At 48.6% G+C, this 20,121-nt stretch overlaps 1 protein-coding gene and 2 long non-coding RNA genes across 3 annotated transcripts in view; 2 read left to right on the top strand and 1 right to left on the bottom strand.

The window, feature by feature from the left end:
- Positions 1–20,121, top strand: part of Pdzrn3 (PDZ domain containing ring finger 3) — a 204,772-nt gene that overhangs the window by 53,636 nt on the left and 131,015 nt on the right.
- Positions 974–16,898, bottom strand: LOC125611736. Its single transcript, XR_007341976.1, has 3 exons — positions 16,608–16,898; positions 14,381–14,383; positions 974–2,502 (listed from the first exon to the last, which is right to left on the bottom strand). It is a non-coding gene; the product is annotated as an uncharacterized LOC125611736 (long non-coding RNA).
- The window catches only part of LOC125611737, a 20,427-nt gene continuing 9,742 nt past the window's right edge, over positions 9,437–20,121 (top strand). The window contains exons 1-2 of the long non-coding RNA XR_007341977.1: positions 9,437–9,448; positions 19,749–19,754. This is a non-coding gene — a long non-coding RNA (uncharacterized LOC125611737). The remainder of the gene's footprint in view (positions 9,449–19,748; positions 19,755–20,121) is intronic.

Below are 20,121 nucleotides of genomic sequence, written 5' to 3'. Positions count from 1 at the left end.
ATAAATCTTGTGGGCTCGCGATGGTGCAGGTGTGTCTACGTGCTTCCCAGTTCTTTTTTTTTTTTTAATACTTTTTAGTTGGACACGATATCTTTATTTTATTTGCTTTTATGTGGTGCTGATGATTGAACCCAGGGCCTCACTAAGCGAGCGCTGTCGCTGAGCCACAATCCCAGTCCTGGTTCCCAGTTCTTGCCACGTGGGCCGTGGGGCAGGATTCCCTCTGTAGTGTCCCGTTTCTCCCATCTGTCTGTCAAAATCGACTCCAGAGAGCTTGACCCAGACCCACCCCGCCCCCAGCTTGATCAGGCTCCCTCTCAGCCTCTGTCTCTCCATTTGTGACCTGGTGACACTGTCTGTACCGGGTGACGAGCTTCTTATGCTGATCGCATGGGGAGGAAGAGTGCATCTTGGCCAGCCGGTGAAGCGGCCTGCAGGGTGTTTTCTTTTGAGGTTTAAAGGGACGCGTTTGGGGAAGGTTCTGACCCTCATGGGATTCCAGTCCCACTCATTCCGACAGGTTGTTGTTACCTCGAGGTGTGGGCACAGACTCGGGGGACATGTCTCTGCAGAGACATTTGTTTTAACGTTACCCTGTTCATTAAATGACACTAAGGACAGTGGGTGAGGGTGAAAGCACGTGCTTCGTCGTGGTAACTGCTGATGGCAAGGGAGAGCTGTGACGACGTGGTGGTGAGGTCGTCACTTGTTGGTTGGGTTTGTCTGGTTTTGCTGCAGTTGCAGGCTTGTTGAAAATGCATCCAGCCCCGGCCAGACTCCGCTCAGTGGATACCACCACCGCTTCTGTCCATATTATAATCTGATATTTTTACTTAAATATTCTTTAAATGCAAGTGCATTTTAATTTTTTTATTATATCCTATTTGGCATTATTGGGGATTGAACCCAGCATGCTCTACCACTGAGCGACATCCCCAGTCCTTTTTACTATTGATTTTGAGGCAGGGTCTTGCTCAGTTGCTCAGGGTGGTCTCCAGTTTGTGATCCTCCTGCCTCAGCCTACAGAGGTGCTGGGATTACAAGCATGCACCACTGCACCCGGCTATATGCAAATATATTTTTAAAACAATCTATTCTGTAAATAAGTGGTTAACAAGTGTGAGGGGCGCTAGTGAGAATGTCCTTTCATGGGTGCTGATAGCAGAGGGTCTTTGGACCAATGGAAGGATCCAGCTCTGTGGCCTTTAATATTTTAAGACTCAGACTTATGGAATTGAATGCTTCGAAATGATGTTTTAAAATCTTGCCAAATTGCATGACTTTTGGAGTCACTGTGACCTTGTCTCCCGTATCTTTAAACATCCCATAAATGAAATGCTGGCCATTAGACATGAGCTATGATTTTAAGTGTGAATTCAAGAAAATGGCCATTGAGCTTAGTTGGTTAAAAAGGACGAAGTACCTTCCAGATTTCCAGTTCCTGTCGTTATCACAACACACAAACTGTGCAGCCACAGTGTGATTCACCCTTTCTAACACAAGGCCTTTGATTTAAAATGTATCACCATTAACCTAAATTGGGAGTAAAGAATAGCCGCACCGTCAGTTTTATTACTGCCACAGAAGGACAGATAATAATCCCATGATGGGAAAGTCACCGAGACCCAGCTCCCCCACTTAAAAATGGTGACCGGGGTCCAAGTAGGGATTGTTCAGATTTTATTAACTTGAAGCAGCTGTTGTGTCTAGGACGCTGTGTCCCCGGACATGGAGAAGGTCTTAGAAGATACTTATGTGGTTTTCAGGCAGCTGGCTTCCCAGCGCGGGGCTGTTCCTGGACACAGGAGTGGGTGCTCCAGGGCTTCCCTGTGAAGGAGAGGCTGAGGGTCCAGATGGACACTTCCCCAGAGGAAGGAGGGGGCAGCATGACTGAGGCCAGCTTCTCTGCAGGGCCCAGCTGCAGGTGTGGGTCAGACCCTCCCTCCATCTGCACCAGCCCTGCTGCAGGGAGTCCCGCTGTCCTGAACCCTTGGGCACAGGAGGCAAGGGGCAGAGGACAGACCCAGAGGCACTTGGAACAGAGGGAGGAGGCACCAGGGCAGGAAAGACTGATACTCCTAGCCCAGAGAAGTCCAGGCGAGGGTGCCGTCTCTGCGTTCTGGAAAGGTGCACATGGGGAAGACCCTGCCTGCAGATGCCAACTCACTTTGGGGTCTTGGTGCCCCTGGGAGAGCTGCTCAGATTTCATCCCTGGGGCTACCTTTGATGCTTGGTATGAAGTCATCACCAACCACTGGGTAATTGTCCTGATCACAGTGTCTGGTTGCGTGTTCGTACAGTAGTCCCTTATCTGAGGTTTCACTTTTTGCTCTTTCAGTTACCTATGGTCAATTGGAGTCTAAAAATATTATGTGGAAGTTTTCAGAAATAATTTGTAAGTTTGTAAATGGGTGCCTTTCTACTCCACCCTGCCTTAGATATGAATCATTGCTTTGTGCAGTGTGTCCACACTGCGTGTGCTACCCTCTCATTAGTCACTTACTGGCCATCTTGGCAATCAGATTGACTGTCCAGTATTGCAGTGCGTGTGTTCAAGTAGCCCTTACCTAGTTGGTCAGTTCTGCATCACAGTTCCTTGCCTTTGTTCTCCCTTCATCCCCTCGTGTTGGCCTGATGTCTCTTTGTAGTTTGCCCTTCTCCTGCCAGGTGATTCACGGCATACCTTCCTGCTGGTGTGAGACTTTGGAGGAGCCTGTGCCTCAGACTCAGACCATGCAGTTGAGGTGGTGGTACTGGAGCAAGTCGGAAGCCTGTGATTGTCATAGGAAGGGCTGTGCCGGGGAGCCCCACACTTTTAAGAAAACGTCAGTGGGGATGTTGGGATTGCGCTAGGCAGTCGAACTCTTTCTAAACATCCTGGACTGTAGGAGTCTCTGCAAACTCGGGGTCTCCCTGAGGGTGAGTGGATTCCGAGTCTGGCTCTCGTCTTGGTGACCACAGCAGCTGTTCTGTTGTGTAGTCTGCTCCGAGGACAAAGGTGTTCCTCGGAGAGCTTCCCCAGGGCTGCCTCCTCAGGAGGGGTGGTGTAGGGGAGGAAAGTGGTGGCTCCAGAATGTTCCTGAAAGCTGTCAGCAGTTATGGTGTAATCATCTTCTCTGGAAGAAAATCGTAATTACTGACTCTGACTCCAAAAATAGTAACACTTGAGCTGTAAATTCATAATTGCCTCTGAAACGCAGAAGCAGACACGTTTGATTTTTCTCTCCCCTCTGCAACCTGTCCTCTTGGTCTGGTGATTCAGATAGGCGACAGCCAGTCAAGGCTGTTGGAATCTGGTCTTTTCCTGCTGCTGGGGGCTTTGGCTCAGACCTTGCTCGGCCATGCTGGACACTTGGACTTAGTACACTGCTTTCCCTACCAGGTAGGAGCCTGCAGAGACTAATACTATTAAGTTTCTAAGACTTTGAAAATGTTTATATGAAACACATTCTGGCTGCTGCCTTGTTATGGTTTTGGGGTATGGATGGGAGTTCTAGACTTCTAGACTGCTAGAAGGCGTTTTCCAGGTTGAGCTATGTAGCAAGTTTTCTGTTGCTACAATGAAGTGCTTGAGGTTGGGTATTTTATAAAGAAAAGGGGTTTGTTTTGCTCGCCACATTGGAGAAAGAAAATCTAAACAGCATGGTGCTGGTCTGGCAAGGGCCCTTGGGCTGCCTCATGGCAGAGACACCCTGGTGGGCATGCCCACAGCAGGAAGGGATCACAAGGAGGACAGGACTCCAAACTGCAGGGAGGTCTAGGCTTGTCTGTCTGTCTTTCTTTAATTTATATATGACAGTGGAATGCACTATAATTCTTATTACACATATAGAACATAGTTTTTCATATCTCTGGTTGTGTACACAGTATATTCACAGCAATTCATACATGTACTTCATAAATGTACTTTGGATAATACTGACCATCACATTCCACCATCATTTCTAACCCCTTGCCCCTCCCTTCCCCTCCTACCCCTCTGCCCTATCTAGAGTTCTTCTATTCCTCCCATGCTCCCTCTCCCTACCCCACTATAAATCAGCCTCCTTATATCAGACAAAACATTTAGCATTTGTTTTTTGGGATTGGCTAATTTCACTTAGCATTATCTTCTCCAACGCCATCCATTTACCTGCAAATGCCGTGACTTCATTCTCTTTTATTGCTGAGTAATATTCCATTGTGTAGATATGCCACATTTTTTTTTTTATCCATTCATCTACTGAAGGGCATCTAGGTTGGCCGTAGATGGTGGTGACTCTCCTTTGGCTACTGTGTTCTCCTTCTTCCCCGCCCTGGTTCTCTCTCTGCTTCTGCCCTCTGTGATGCTATTTGACAGGTTAGTTTCACCTCTTTAAGTCACTAGGCCGGGATTGCCAGATACTTGCCTACCCAGAAGGGAACCAAGCCGATGTGGCTGGCACACAGTGGGTCTTGCTTATTTCTCTGTGGTTCCAGTAGGATGCATGAATCATCCCCAACTCCGAGGCCGCTGTTAACCTAAACTCTTAGAAGAACATGACCCTGGACATGAAGATCTGTCCTCGGCGTCCTCGGTTGACTGTGCGGATTTCTGAACAGTTGACTCCTGTGAGACTTCCAGACAGTAGCGCCCTCTATCTTCCTGGGCAAATAATCTGCACAGGGTCATTAGGTGGAGCCAGTTCCAACTCACAGAAACAGCAATGTCACCGCAGCCATCTGACGTCGTCTTCTTGTTTTCTTCGGAATCTAGTTGATGAGAGGGAGTGGAGCTTTGGAAGCCATTGTGGACACAGATGGAGACACTCCCCTATTTTCTGTTTGCATTTTCTATTTTTCCCAGGAAAGAAAATACTCTGATTTTATAAGATCATGGGGGGTGGCGGATGAGACAGTTGTGCAGACGTCTTAGTGCCTCTGCTGCCTAGAATCAATTATCATCCAGTTAAAGTTGGTCATTAGGACGCATCATGAGGATGGGAGTTTTCAGTGGTGAGGAAATGAGGAGGGTGGAGAAGCCGTAGTGATTATTTATGTACCTCTCGCTGCGCAGCTGGCCCTGAGCTGTGCAGGTGTGTGGGTCCAGCCACAGCTCACCTCTTTAGTTCCCCTGAAACCAAGAGGCGAGCTTCTTGGGAAATGCGGTAGGGCCTCAGGAGATGAGGAGCTGTGAGATAGAGGAAGCTATCAGGAGGTGAGAGGGTGAAGGTGGCGAGTGCTGCCCACGCAGAGCAGAGCGGGGAGGACCCCACGCAGGCCGGAGAGGCAGGCCGAGCTCTGGGAGGTCACTGGCTCCTGGGTGGGTGTCGCTCATTGGCTTCCTGGCTGTGTGACCTTAAGAGTTACCCATCTCTGGGCCTCAGGTTCCTCCTGGGTTCATCAGAAGGAAGATGGCCCTGTGTGCTGTGGAGCCCTGCTGCTCAAGGAGGGCTCCACATAACAGCCCCTACGTAATGACTGAAGTTCTAGGCGCAGCCCAGGGCACACGTTGCAGGAGCAGGTGCAGGCGCAGCCGGCCAAGGCCACAGTGTTGGCTATGGCCTCTGCCCCTCCCTCTCCTCTTTCCATACTGAAGTATTTCCAGGTCCATCCAAGGCAGTCTGTAGTGGTACCCCAACATAGTTCAGTGTCCATCTCTAAGAAATGCCAGCGCTTTCTTCATTAGCTACAACAGAGGTGGCAAAATTAAACCTAAACTGGAAATCAGTGGGGACCTCCTTTGGGAAAATGATTCCTCAGTGTCTGTACAATTTATGATTTTGTGTTGATTTTTTTTTTTTTTTTTTTTTTGGCAAAAGTGGTAGATAAAGTAACCCAAAGGCCGTGTGTCTGCTGTTTGTGTCATTGTGCTTTTCCTTGGGTTCATTTCATTTTTCATCAGATGTTTAAAATATCATCAAGTTCAGGAATAGTGATTGAAAAGGAAAGGTGGGCGTGTTCTACCTGGTGTGGACATTTCACCATGATGATGTAGGTGTTTTTAAGAGCCAGGCGCAGAGGTGCATGCCTATCATTCCAGTGGCTCGGGAGGCTGATGCAGGAGGATTGCAAATTCAAAGCCAGCCTCAGCAAAAAAGCAAAGCACTAAGCAACTCAGTGAGACCCTGTCTCTAAATAAAATACACAATAGGGCTGGGGATGTGGCTCAGTGGTCGAGTGCCCCAGAGTTCAATTCCCAGTCCCAAAAAAGAGAAAACTGGAGAGGAAAGAGGCCTTGCATTTCCAGCTGTGGTCCATCCTCTTCCCTCAGCTTCCCTCCCCAGAGGTCTAAGGACTCCTCTAAAGTTGTTGCATGAACTTCCTCCTTGTGCATTATGTAATCTATTTATTTTGCAGTACTAATGACTGAACTCAAGGTTGCTCTACCGCTGAGGTACATCCCCATCCCTTTTTATTTTCTTTTGAGACAGGGTCTCACCAAGTTGCCTCAGCCTCCCAAGTCAGTGGGGTAACAAGCATCTGCCATTATGCCTGGTCTTCTGTGCATTCTTGAAGACTGTTCCTGGAGTTAAGATCGATTTTGTGTTGAGTCAAATATGAAATCCAGTATTCTTTTGTTTCTTACAATAACCCCCAACTGGGTTGCCACTGTCTCCGTTTTCTAGAAGCAAGAACTACAGTGTTCAAAAGTCCACGTGGCCTTCCTGAGGTCATATCACTGGTAGGTGGAGCAGCCAGCTGTGCGGCCCTGCTGGTCTGACCTCGAGGCCCCTGCTCCCTGTCCAGTCCTGTTTTCTTTCTCTGCGTCGTGAACTATGAGGTTAAGATGAAAACAAGCCATTCTTTGTATTAAAAGGAGCTGATCTGGTCACAGCTTGACCCACAGCAGAGAACTTTAATAGAGAGCAGGGATTCAGAGCCCAGGCTCGAGAACCAAAGAGCAGATTGTCCACTGGTGAGCGCTCTAGGGCCTAGAGAGCAGAGAGCAAGCTCTGAAACTTCTTATTTTAAAACAAACACAGGCCTTTGCTCTGAAGGGCTTTCAAGTGGCACAGGATTGGGTCTGTGGCAAGCAAGGCAGAACCTCCCTGAGAACCTCCTGTGGCTCGTGGGCACTCTGCCATCTGTGGAGTGGCACTTCCAAGCCAGCGCTGAGGGCCTTGGTGAAGAGCTACTCCACAGGCAAGGAGTGCAGAGGGGCCCCTTTGGCCTCTTTAGTGAAAACCCAAGAGAACAACTTGGCCGTGGGGCTCCTGAGCACCAACTCTTTTAAGCTGAATTTGAAATGGGGTGGATGTCCCAGGTCACAGATGCAGAGGCAGAGCCAACCCAGGGTGTGCCGGTGCCCCATGGTGACAGGCAGTCCCGTGGGTGTTGCTTTGCTCAGCTGGGAATGGTGCTCTCTGTGTGGCTGGCATGCAGGAAGTGGGGGGTCTGTCCACTCTCAGGTGCCCGGGGCTCTGCCGGCCAGGGCCACGCTCCCACAGGGCAGCAGCCAGGTGGAACCCTGCCCACGGCTGCCACACAACCATTTCACTTGCATTTAGATGAAGGCCATGGTTCTTGGCACTGTGTCGGTTCCTCCAGAGTAGCCAGGGCCCTGGCTGCACCCATCAGTTTACAATCAGTTTTCTTTCTGACCATCTTGTTATAAACATAAAAATAGACATTCAGCATCTGCATGACAGAGAGCCGGAAGGGCTCTGTCATCCGCGTGACCCTTGTCCCAGCAAGTGTGCGGATTTCTGAGGCAGACCCCAAATCTGGCCCTCCTTCTCCTCCTCCTCCTCCTCCTCCTCTTCCCCTTCCTTCCCCTCCTCCCCCTCTTCCTCCTCTTCCCCTCCCCCACCCCTGCCTAAACATTCGTGCATTTATTCTTTTCTAGCCCTAATCATTGGTTTTGCTATTTCTTGATAATTCCCAACCTAATATAAGACCAGGTCACCTTTGGGTAGAAGCCATCGTACCTGGGAAGTCCTCCTTTTTGGAAAGTGGCATTTAATTTACAGTAATGAAGTTGCTTTGGGGTCACGGTTTGCTTGCAGACATTGCAAACATCTACTGTGAGGTTGGGTTTGAAGCCTCATAGGAGGGGTGTGTTTACCAACAATGGCATCCCAGGAAAATCGGCTGGGGGACTTTTAAAGGAAGGTTGAAGCCCAGGCCCCACATTTAGAGACAGGGAGTTTTGTTGGTTTGAGGAGGGACCAAGTCTTGGTTCTTTTTCAGCTCCACAGTGTTTGTTTTATGCAGGTCAGACTGAGAACCAGTCCCCTAGAGCAGTTGTCCTTGAGGCTGGTCCTGTCCAAGAGTCACCTATGAAGATATGGGGCGCCAGGTGGGCCCCTGGAGCAGGGGGCTGGGACGCCTCATTTCTAATGAGAACACAGCTGCCAGTTCCAGAACCCTCTTGGAGAACCACTGGCTTAGAGGGACCTTTGCAGTAGGTGTGTGATTTTATAACAAGAAATTTAAAAAAAGAAAAAGAAATGACGTCGTCAGTAAAACACCTGATGTTGCTGTTAGTAAACAAGAGCTGTAGGCCCTGAAGTTCAAACACAATGCTGCCCATCTCCCGTGTTACTTGGCCTTTTTCTGTAAGGTGACACCTTCACTAACTAGCAGGCAGAGGGGACCAGGATGGCAGGCAGTGGATTAGAGGTGAGTGGGGCTTTGTGGTTGTTTAAGCTGGATCTTACCCAAAAGGCCCAGAGTCACTGCTGCTAATAGGAAAAGCAAGAGGGGTCCACAGACCTGTCACTCAGGCCAGAAAATGACCTGTGTGTTGGGTAGCTTTACCGAGACGCGCAGCTTGGGGCTTGGTGGATGGCATGTCGTGCTTCAGGCAGCTTTGGTATGGTGCCGAATTGCTAAGGTGATAGGTGACTCAAACATGGTCCTTGCCCCCTGGAGACGGCATCCCAGGGGCAGAACATACAGCCTGTGGCTAGACATACCTACTTTGTATTTAAAAGGACATTTGAATGTCTCTGTGTGCAGTGCTGGGAGTTTCTAGGTGCATGTCCCTCCCTCAGTCTTTAAAGGGACAGCTCACTAGGCAGCATCTGGAGCTGTAGGTACCCTCTCTGCCGAGTGCCAGGCGAGGAACTTGCTGCGTGGCTCACCTGTCCTCACCTGGCCATGGTGAACCTGTAGAAGGGGCCATTTGGCGTCCAGAGGCCTGGGCTTCCATCTTGCCAATAGGACTTTGAGCCCCAGGCAGCACGGTGACCTCCTGATGCCGCCTTCCTGCCACCGGGCTGCGCTCAGCTTCTCTCACGGGGAAGAGCCCATTCTGTGCCTATGACAGGCCCCTAATTAACAGTGATCGTGGAAACTGACGTGGGCTGCCTCTGCAAGCACCCTTGTCACAGGAGCCACCCCGGGCGTCCCAGACAGGGCACCGATTCTTGTGCAATTAGATGAAAAATAAGGGCATGACTTTCCGTTTGAGGAAGGAAGCATTCAAGGGCGACCTCCATGTAATTAGGCTTAACATCGTTATCAGCAGAAAGTGACTGTAGTTGTATGCAGCGTGAGAAGAGATGCCACCAGCCATTGGGCTTGTCAAAAGAAACGGCTCCTGTGGTGTCTGACGCCCCAACAGCAGGCAGCAGGTGTCGCTTACCAGAACATTTTCTGCCTTTCTGGCTCTTCCAAAGTTCCTCCTTCTCTGTACACGTGACTCCTGTTTTGAAGGGTCTCCTTGTTCTCTGTTTCTCCTTGTGTCCGCCTCACCAAAAAGCTTTCCTGCTTTTTGAGTTTTGATTTCTTTCTTTCTTTTTTCTTCTTCTTTGGGAGGAATCTCTTTTCTTGACTTGGACACACTGGCTCTTTGACCTGTGAAATTCAAACAGTCCATTTAATTTTCAGCCAAAACAGGTGTTGAATGATTTGACCCCATCAAGAAACTCCTTCTAGGAACTTTATTTGCTCCTGGCTTCTTTACTGCCCCCTTATAATTATTAGCTTAATAAAACTCTTGTGTGAAAGGACAGAGGCCAAGGTCCCCTGCGTACCTGTGGCTATCTGCCTACTCCTTCCCCAGGCCGCATCTCAGGGATTTGAGTGTCACTGAGCTCCCTGGGGCTCCAGGATAAGAAGCTCTGGGTCCTCAGATAAGCACATGTTCAAAAGCAGGACTGCTGCTTTGCTTCGGCTTATCTTTGGTGTTGGCAAACCTTTTGGGGGAGACACCACCTACATTTCTTTTAGTGGCATCTTGGGGACTTAAAATGTTTGTACATTCTGCTTCATGATTCCTACCAGCCAGCATAGTATCCATTATTTTGGAGTAGGTTCCAGATAACTTCCAAGTCCTCTGGCTTCGTTAGAGGAAGCTACCATGGTCAAGGTCAAGGGGTGGCCAGGGTGGGTATGTACCAGGGCTTTCTCGTTCTCCCTGGCCCTGCAGGTTGGCTGGGCAGTGGGAAATGCCTCTAGAGAATCCCCGCCAGGCTAGCGGCCCAGTTACTTAGTCTTCCTTTCGGGTTAGCAAATGTCTGAAGCTGCCTAGCCCCTCCCCAGAGCCCGGGTTCATCTCCGCAGGCCCCCCCACCTCCGTGTGCTGAAACCCCTGTGCGTTATGGAGGAAATGAAGTCCATATGTTTCTGATTCATTTACATGTAGCTCATCAAAATGTAGTTTTGTAAGAGTTCTTCAGTGTCCAAAAAGCCTTCGGAGCCCCTTTTATGAGACTTTTAACCTTCCCCTCCCCCCAAGCTCCCCTTAGAAGCAGGAAGCTGGGACCTGCCAAAAGTAAATAAAAGCAAGCTTTGGGCCGCCTCTGGCTCCTTCTGGCCACCTCTGGTCTGCATGGAGTGACAACAGGAAAAGTCCCTCTCCTTTTTCCCTGGTGCCTGGGAGCAGGCGCTGGGCCCCTTAGAGTCCTCATGGTGGAGAGATTGTGTTACTGCTATTGACGAGTCCTTGCTTCCCCCATGTTGAAGAATAACACCAGAGAACCACGCCGAGGCAAGGTCAGAGTGGAAAGTAGAAGTTTATTAAAGGACAGCAGAAAAGACTTCTCCCGGAGGAAGAAGGGGACCCAAGAGGTGGAATCCGTGGAAGTGCGGTTGTCTCCCCTTTTTATAGTTCTTTCAGTGATGGAATGTAGGTGGGAAGGCCCGAGGGGTGGGGCACAGGTGGGCCAAAGAAGTAGTCTGGGCAGGAAGGACTTCTGAGGCAGCATCTTCAAGTTTGCAGTTCATTAACACTTCTGTGGGATGGGCTATCTTCAGATCTGCTGGGGCTGTTCATTAACATTTCTTTGGGATGGGCTATCTTCAGATCTGCTGGGGGCTGTTTCCTGGACTTTACTAACATTTCAAGAGTTGCTCAACTTTTCCCGGGAATTCATTCTCAGCATGGCCTCCATTTTAGATTTCACTCGATATTGGACCCGATTTACCTAACTACACTGACTACCTAACTTTAAATCTGGCTTCAATTGCTCCGGTCTCAGCCTCACGGAGGAGGCAGTGTCCCCAACTCGGTGTCCTCAGCTGAGCCTCTTCCCTCTGGCCTGAGAGCAGAGAGCAGCCAGGGCCTGGAACAGCCACTCACAGGAGGCATCCTTGAAGTGCCCTGTCCCCACCCTACGGGCCCTGTGGGCACCTCCAAGACTTTAGGTCATAGATTCCTACCAGGGGCTTTCCTTTGTCCCAGTGACTTCTGATTTTTTTTTTAATTGGGACAGTGACAGGGACACCCCCAACTATAACCCGACTTCAGGGTGGTATTGTTGGCACTGCCGTCACTTAATGACGTTTTCCTGTGTGCAGTTTCTTCGTCAGGAAAGGCTTAAGAGCTTTAAGGAAAAAAAACTACCTACTTCCATTAAGACTCGGGAGATCTCACTCTGCAAAACCACAGACATCCAGTGAGTCAGCCGGCTTCCCGAGTTGGGTGAAGGAGCGGCTGCGGGGTGTTTTTCTCCTCTCTCCTGGCATGATGAGCATGGAAAGCCATCCGGGTCTTAGGATTCCTCACTTGTGCCATTTTCTGGAGCGAGCAGAAGGAATTCTGCCCTCCTTTTCACACGCACTGGCTTGCTTCCTGGATTGGGGATGGTGCTGAGCCTCCCAGAGGCCCAGACCTGGGTGTGTGAAATACCTGGGCCTGTTGTGGGGAGCAAAGCCAGACCAGGGAGCACCCACCCCATCCTCCAGCTGCTGAACCGAGCTCTTTCAGATAGGTATATTTCTTCGTGTGGATGCACGCCACGGATTAAAACAGCTGCCCATTCATTCTTAATTTATATCAACCCCAGTATGCACGCGTCATCTCCTAGGATGCACAAGCAGATACCCTGGGTGCTTAGCTTTGACATGGCAATGCTACATGAATGTGTCAGCTGAGCACAGATTGTGGTAGGTGTAGAGGTAGGTGGGGGAATGCAGAAAGCCTCCTCAGCAGGTTAAAAAAAGTATCAGCTAGAAAAGTATCCTGGAAAGGTTTGGAAGCTGTCCAAATTTACATCTTGTGAAACCTCGACCTCTGAACTCCACCTGCAATCTCACGGCAGAAAGAAACGTCACCAAAGAGCTTGTGTTGAGGCTGATTTCTTCTCCCTGGTGACTCAGTGTGTCACACAGGCACTGCATTGACTTGGTTCCAGTTATTAGCCCTTGACAATCTGAGGACTCAGAGCTGTTGGCCCATCAACAGAGTACCTTGTGAGAGCTTGGTATCTGCTTTGCTGTCCTCGAGCGTCACTAGAGACGATGATGCTTGGTGGACTTTTCTTGATTTTGTGCTGTGTTCAGTTGCCCCCAACTCTCCAGTCATTTGGGTTTATGGATGATACAGCTCTACGCGCCTAGTCCACTGAGTTCTGGGTCTTCTTGCCCTGCCCAGTGGACAGATAAAAAGCAAAGGTTTATCCCATGCATATTGCCCAGTGGTGTTCATTCATCAGCATGCTCATGTATTCAGTGGGTCTGGAGGGCCTTCCCTGTGCTGGGTCTTATTTGAGGTGCTTGGAGATACTATGTATGATATTCTAGTGGGCGAGGGAGTAGTTCAGCCAAGTGAACCTGGGCCTCTACTCTTGTGTTAGCTTTTCATTACTGTAACAAAATACCCGAAATAATTGACCTGAAAAGAAAAGAAGTTTATTTTGGCTCATGGCTTCACATGTTTCAATGGTTGTTAGACCTCATTACTTTTGGGCCTGTGGCAAGGCAGCGCATCCCTGTGAGAGTGTGTGGTGGAGCAAGATGCTTGATTCACAATGGCCAAGAAGCAGAGAGAGAAAGGGGCAGGGATGCACCCCCACGACCTAACTTCCCCCCACTAGGCCCCGCCTCCTGAGGGTTCCACCACCTCCCAGAGGCCCTGCAGGCTGGGAGCCAAACCTTTGCACCCAGCCTTGGAGGGTACTTAGGCAGAGCAGAGCAAGGCTTGTTCAGAAGGTCTTGCTTTTCCTTCTCCTTTAACAACAGACCTCCTACCACAGGTGGAAGAGACTCCATGTAGAACCCTCACAGGAAAAGCTCACCTTGAGAGCTGTGCTCTCTTCAGAATGCTGTGGTGGCCCAGAGGTCAGAGGACATGGGGTTTTCCCTATGTTTCCCAGCTGGTGGCATCTCGAGCACTAGACCTTGAGTGCACGTTACCAACTGGCCTTCTCTTCATGGGTCAGAATAATAGTGTTGCCCGTTCCTGGTGGTGAAGACTGATCCTCTTTCTTGCTCTTTGTATCTGATACGCAGTAAGTGCTTAATAAATGGATGCAGAATTTCTGAGTGTGTCCCAGGTACTTGGTGGTTTCCAAGCAGTCCAAGTCATCTTCTGTCCCTCTGCATTTTTCCTTCGACAGCTGAGGTTGCGGAACCCTGGGAGTAAAACTCGGTTCCCACAACTTCTCCGCCAGGAGCTATTACGAGATTGCTCACAGCGTGATCTCTTCCTGGAGGGGATGCTTCAGCCCACTGTTGCTCCAGTTGTGACCTTGAGAAAGAAGTTGACTTGTCATCTCTGGAGGCTGAAGGAGCAGGAGACAGCACAGTTGGGCCCCCTGTCTTGCTGGGGGCTCAGGGCCCCCTCCCCGGGCCTGCCCCAGGGAGCCCCCTCAGCAGAGGCTAGCAATTATGTTGGTCGGTGCTGCTGAAGCCAGTGTAGGTAGGCAGGCTGGGCAGTTAGCGGGCTTTTTATTATTTTAATTATTGTTTTGCTTTTATTTCTTCCCTTGCAAATTGTTTCTGTGGCTGTGGTTATCTATATGTCATCTGTATGTCCCTGTGCGATGTTGGGCGGGGGGGGGTGAACCGGGAAGACTCTGAGAGGGTGGGACGGGGGGTACAGTATTGGGTTTAGTGTTCGCATCAGACTCACACACAGTCTGGAATCCGTGAAGTGTCCCTCAGGTGAAGCCTGGCCCTTCTCGAGCTGAGAAAGTGCTGTTATAACTCCAACAGGTAGCCCTTCCCTCTCAAAAGAAGTACCTGAGTTCACAGCCTTTTTTTTTTTACACTCTTTAAAATGCTGAGGCCTCTCGTGAACACAGTGTTTTCAGTTAGAGCCATAAAATTAAACAATAACAAGATACGGTAGTGGACAATCAAGGTAGTCTGGAAAACTTCCAAAACACTGAGTACGTTGGCACTGAGCTGAGTAGCCAGGGTGTCCCGGCACTGATAGGATTCAGTTGTACAGAACACCGCCACCAAAAAGAGATTAGGGCTTAGGGGAGCCACTGAGCAGAAAAGCATTGTCTGGCATGAGCTAAGGCCTGGGTCCATCCCCAGCGTCTCAAAAGAAAGGAAAGAAGACTGAGAATATTAGCCTGGTGAGGCAATGGGTATGTTCATTTGCTGTGTGGTGATTTCACATTTTATATCCACACTATATCAGGTTGCAGATGTTAAGTATATACAGTTCCCGTTTGTCATTTATAGGGTTGCAGGATCCATGCACAGAGACACAGGGCACCTGCTCCAGCAGGAAGCAGTGTTTATTTGTGTTAGCACAGGCTCAGCAGATTATCATCCCAAGGCTGAACCTGTATTGCGGTGGGGTTCCACCCTATCCTATCCAGCCCTTGCTAGTCCTCTCTCTCCCCGCACCTCGTTACATATTAGCCCCCTGTCTCTCCTATGTGGAAGAATGCATTTGCCTGGGTATTCTAGACTGTAAAATCATAAGGAAGTTAGGACAGCTGCACAAGTGCGCTGTGGGGTCAGCTAGGTTGCTCATACACCCTGAGTATGCACCTTGGTCTGGGGAACACATGGGTATGTGGTTACTGAGGGCACCGTGTTGTCTGACAGCATCATGCACACACAGACCCTGGTCGTGCTGCGCTAGCCTGCCTTTGTATTTGGAGAGGGGTCCTACTACCATACCTTCTTAAATTGAGGAAAAAATGCAGTCTTTAAAGGTTACTAGGAACCCCCTCCCCATGCACACCAAAAAATACATAGCAGTTCAAAAATACATGAAGTGAAAGAGCAAATTTTAAAATACGACACGAATTATGGCCTTGTCTGTGTAAAGTAATCAAAACACACACGGTGTAGGTAGTACGTAGACCATCAATAAAACGACCCAAGTGTCTCGCAGTCCCCAGGGTTGCCTTGTGGAGCCCATTCCTGCAGCGTGCTCAGTTTCTAAGTTGAACAGTTGGCCCAGTTTTGTAAAACATCAGGTGCCACCCATGGATGCCAGAGTGAGTTTAGAAATGTCCCTGGCAGTGGCCTGTGGGAACTGTGACAGGCTGGAGGGAAATACTGAATCCTGTGTCTGTTAGAAATGCCAGTTAGGACTGAAACATATAGACATGCAGAGCTGATTTCTCCTAGACAATGCCACCTCTGGGGACAGGCTGCTACCTGTGTACCCACACCTAGGCTCTGGATTTGCTACCCTGATGGAATTGGATCCTTTGTCCCATCTCTGCTCTGGATGCTGTTTATCTTAACATCCAAGAGATGCTGGGAAATCAAAAGAAGTGTGAGACCTTGGGAGTTTCCTCTGGACCTTCTTGGGTCATGAATATGTGTTCCATATATTTGCATTGGTCCAGGTAAAATTTGAATCCCAAGATTGAGGCTGGAGTCTGCAAAAGTGCCAGTCATTTGAGGTGCACACAAGAACGTGTCATTGGTTTGGTACACTGCTTCTGGAAGTGCCCAAATGCTTGAGGTCACCAAGCACCAATTTTGACATTTCACATAAGTACATAAAAGTGTGTGTTTCATACACTGATCTTCTGCCAAGAGTCTTAGGATGCCTTTTTACATGACTTGTTTCATATGAGAGATTCATTTACATCTAACTATGAATCTCCTCAAACAGTCCTTTACAGGAGATCCACTGAGATGAGGGGTTGGGCCTGCATTGACACCCTGGAAGTGATGGCAAGTCTGTTGCTTATAGCAACCATATAAACACACATGCTCTGTGTGCTCTTGCCCACCTCCTGGGACCTGCTGCTCTCTGGTCATCTGGAGACACCTGTTAACTATCTGTCATTCTTCATTTTATATTACTCTGCAGTAATTGCCTCATATTGTCAATGTGAGAATAGTCAGTTTTTTTCTCAGATCATTTATAAAACTGTGAAGACCTGTCCTAACCTTGATCCCACCTCCAGATATTCTCATCTTGTGTTTTCCTCTGTAACTGTGGTTTCTGGTGACATCTCTCCAATTGGTAGCTTAGTGTGTAAAATATTTCCAACCCTACCTTTGAGCTTACCACTTCTCTCAAAAGTCTGTTAAGCACTCAAATGCTTCTGTCATCTACAAAAATGACAATGGGATCATGTCGCAGTGGACAAAGGTGTGACGTATGCAGTCAGTGCAGTCGGGGGAGAAATAAAGAATGTCCCCTTGCTTCTGCCCTTTCTAATGCTTTATTCACTCAAATCACTCAATACAGTTTCACTCTACAGGTTCTTAATCAAGAAAATGACAATCCTTAATGCTGGGCACTGCCATAGACAGAATCAATTCTCAGCAAACGATTCTAGGTTAATCCTAAGCTGCAAACACTCTTAATCATGACAGGCATTCCCTCTGCATGCTCAGCTCAAGTGCCCATCTAAAGTCTCCAGCCTTAGGCCTTAAGTCCAGTGGATGCACACTCCGGAAGACCACGGTGGTCAAGTCAGGAACTGAAGGAGGCTTCTCCCCGCCCTCACCAGGGTCCAGATGTGGCTGTGGAGTTTGAGAGCAGGGAGGACAATGCAGAGGAGCAGGCAGATGCTGAGAGGAGTTGGGGTGTCACTCCAGTTCCTCCTCAGGCTCTCTGGCATGTGGGCGTCACTGTCGGCTGGCTCAATGTCTGCTCGTTTGCTCCATCATTTGTGCTAAATTCGGGGGCTTCTGCCTGCCCTTTCAATCCCTGTCAGTTGTCATTGGGTTTCTTAGTGACGTCTTTCCTTCTGAGGTCAGGACATCTGGTCTGGTGGTTTTGCCCTGATCTCTCGCCCTTTTGTCCCTATTGGGGCGTGGGCAAACAACAGAGACTTCACTCTGGGTTTTATCAGGGTTGTGGAAAGTGACTTATTTAAAATCAGGCTATGCCTGATGACCATATTGGAGGGCTCTGCAGGTGTACCTGATGGGGACTGCAGTTTATTTCAAAATGGAGTTACTTATGCTAAGGCCCTTCTTGAGTTAAGGCTGTCCTTACAGGTCAGGAAGCTGGGAGATGAAAACAAATTCAGATGTGTCCCGTGCACTCAGCAACCTGTGACACACATCAAGCTTATCCCACAGTGTACGTGTGGGAATTGCTACATGAGGCCCTTAGAAATCTGTGGATTTGGAGACACCCAGAAAGACTTTGGGGCAAAGGTGAGATTTGGGGATCTGGTTATTAGATCTCTTTGAAATACCGCAGTGGGAGTCCAACATGTGCACATCATTGATAATGTGGAGAAACCAGAGGATGGAAGGGAGCAGCGGAGGGCCAGCCACGTGGCCATAGGACACACAGTGACTCGGCGCTTGCCGTCTGAAGCTAGGAAGGCTGGTTCTTCCCTTTTAGATGTTGGACCACGGAACTAAGAGTTACCTAACCCCTCTCTGCCTCAGCTTCCTCATATGTGAGCAGGGGATGGCTGTGGTGCGTAAATCTTGGGCCTAGGGGAGAAATGAACAAATCTGTGTAAAGAATTTAGATGGTTGTTTGACCTCTTCTGTGACCGTTTGCTTCATGGAACGTATTTAAATGGTGAGATTAGGGGGAATTATATTTTCTTCACAGGCTTAAGTTTTCTGTAATTTCTGCAATGAACATGTTGATTTCGATAGAAGGGGAAAAAGTTTTCCAAGTCAGGTTTTCAAAATACATACACCCTACATGAGTCATGCTTAGATGACTGAAAAGCCATGTAGCGCATATTTTCATCAAGTTCGGCAACGTTCTCTGTTCACGTTGGGCTCCCCTTCCTTGTCAACCTCCATAAATGGAGCTAAGAGGTCCCCGCAAGATCCCTGAGCTCCAAAGGTTTTCGCGTGCATTGGACGATTGCATTCCCTCCATCTCTGGTGCAGTCAGATATATTTTGGGAATTGGATAAATAGCCATCTCCATAGGTAACTTAATTAGCTGAATTTATTTTTGGAAAATAAAAGTGTTTATACATCCTCGGTAGCTTTACGCCAAATGGCAATTCCTAATCCTCTAGTATCATTTCAGGTTTTATCATCTGTAAAATACCACCTGTGCCTAGATACAGGGGCTATTCTCTTACTTCTCTGAAAGAAGATTAAAAAACAAGTTCTGGGGTTGGTTGGCTCTTTTTGAAGGGGGGAAATCTGAATATATGAACTATTGCCATTGCAGATGAGATGATCAAATGTCAATTCATAAGTTTTCAGATACACACACACACACACACACCAACCCATATATTTATTATTCAGATATATATGTGTATATATTTAGGACTGCAGAGAAACCACATATAAAATAATATGCCAAATTAGAAATATGGCCCCTTAGGCATATTTCATAAAGTAGGTTTATTAGAACTTCTATGTGTTGAACAGAGTGCCCTCGCCAGCCCACGAGGGCTGCTTTTCTCATCTCAGTGGCTCTTGGGAAAACCTTGAGCTCACTTTCAGCTGCGTTACTTAAAGCGTGGTGATTCGTGAATCATACATGTCACGGGAAGTGTACCCTGATCCATGAACCCTCTGCCAGGCACGGAGATTTCAACAGTGTTTCCATTCATCCTGGGACTCTCTCTGGGCTCCTGCTGCACTAGCCCCTCACTGACTTGCTTTTGAAATCCATCTTTAGAAGACTCATTTGCAGTGATCTCTGACTCATGGGATTACATAGATACTCTTATCAGGAATAATTCTGTGTCCATTTTCACCCCCAACCCCTGTTTGTCTGTTTTGCTGTGCGCCAACTTTGTCACTTGAAACATTGGCGATGTGCAGGGTACGATGGCACACACCTGTAATATCCAGTGATTCAGGAGGCGGAGGTGGGAGGATCACAAGTTTAAGGCCAGCCTCAGCAACTTAGGGAGACCCTGTCTCAAAAATGAAAATGGCTGGGGATGCAGCTCAGTGGTAGAGCACCCAGTACTGCAGAAACAAACAAATGCAACCTCTGTGATTTTTTTTTTCTTTTTCTCATGAACCTATAGGTTAACTAGGCTGTTTCTCTGCTGGTCTAGCTTGGACTCACCCTGGGACTTCTGGGGCTGGGTCATCCACAGTGGCTCCAATTACATGTCCAGCAGGGTTCTGGTGTCGAGGCTGCAGAGGGCCTCTGCGTGGCATCCGGTATGCCCAAAGAGGTTCCACTGCCTTCTTGATAAAACGGTTTCAGAGCCTCAAAAGGGCACCCGTAGGAGCAGAAGGTTCTTGAGGCCTTACTCTGAGGCCACCCTGTCATATCTCTACCATTCTGCAGGCCACTGTTAGTTAGAGGACTGGCCCAGATTTACAGCCAGGAAACACATTCCATGTCTCCATGATGAGAACAGCAGGGAGCCTGTGTCTATTTCTAGTCCCCAGCAAACTCATTTTCAGCGGATTCTCTAGGGACTCTAAGCCTCTAACACGTCCCTGGATTGATAATGCTTTAAGTTGAGATGTTTTCCCTCAATGCTACTTTGTGATTCAAAAGTAAGTCGGGTACAAGGCCCTGGGTTCAATCCCCGTGCATCTCTCTCTCTCTCTCTCTCTCTCTCTCTCTCTCTCTCTCTCTCTCTCTCTCACACACAC

The sequence above is a fragment of the Marmota marmota genome, unplaced genomic scaffold, assembly GCF_001458135.2.
Source record: "Marmota marmota marmota unplaced genomic scaffold, marMar, whole genome shotgun sequence".
Classification (NCBI taxonomy): Eukaryota; Metazoa; Chordata; class Mammalia; order Rodentia; family Sciuridae; genus Marmota; species Marmota marmota.
Note: the sequence above shows the minus strand (reverse complement) of the source record. Positions and strands in the feature narration are given on the sequence as shown.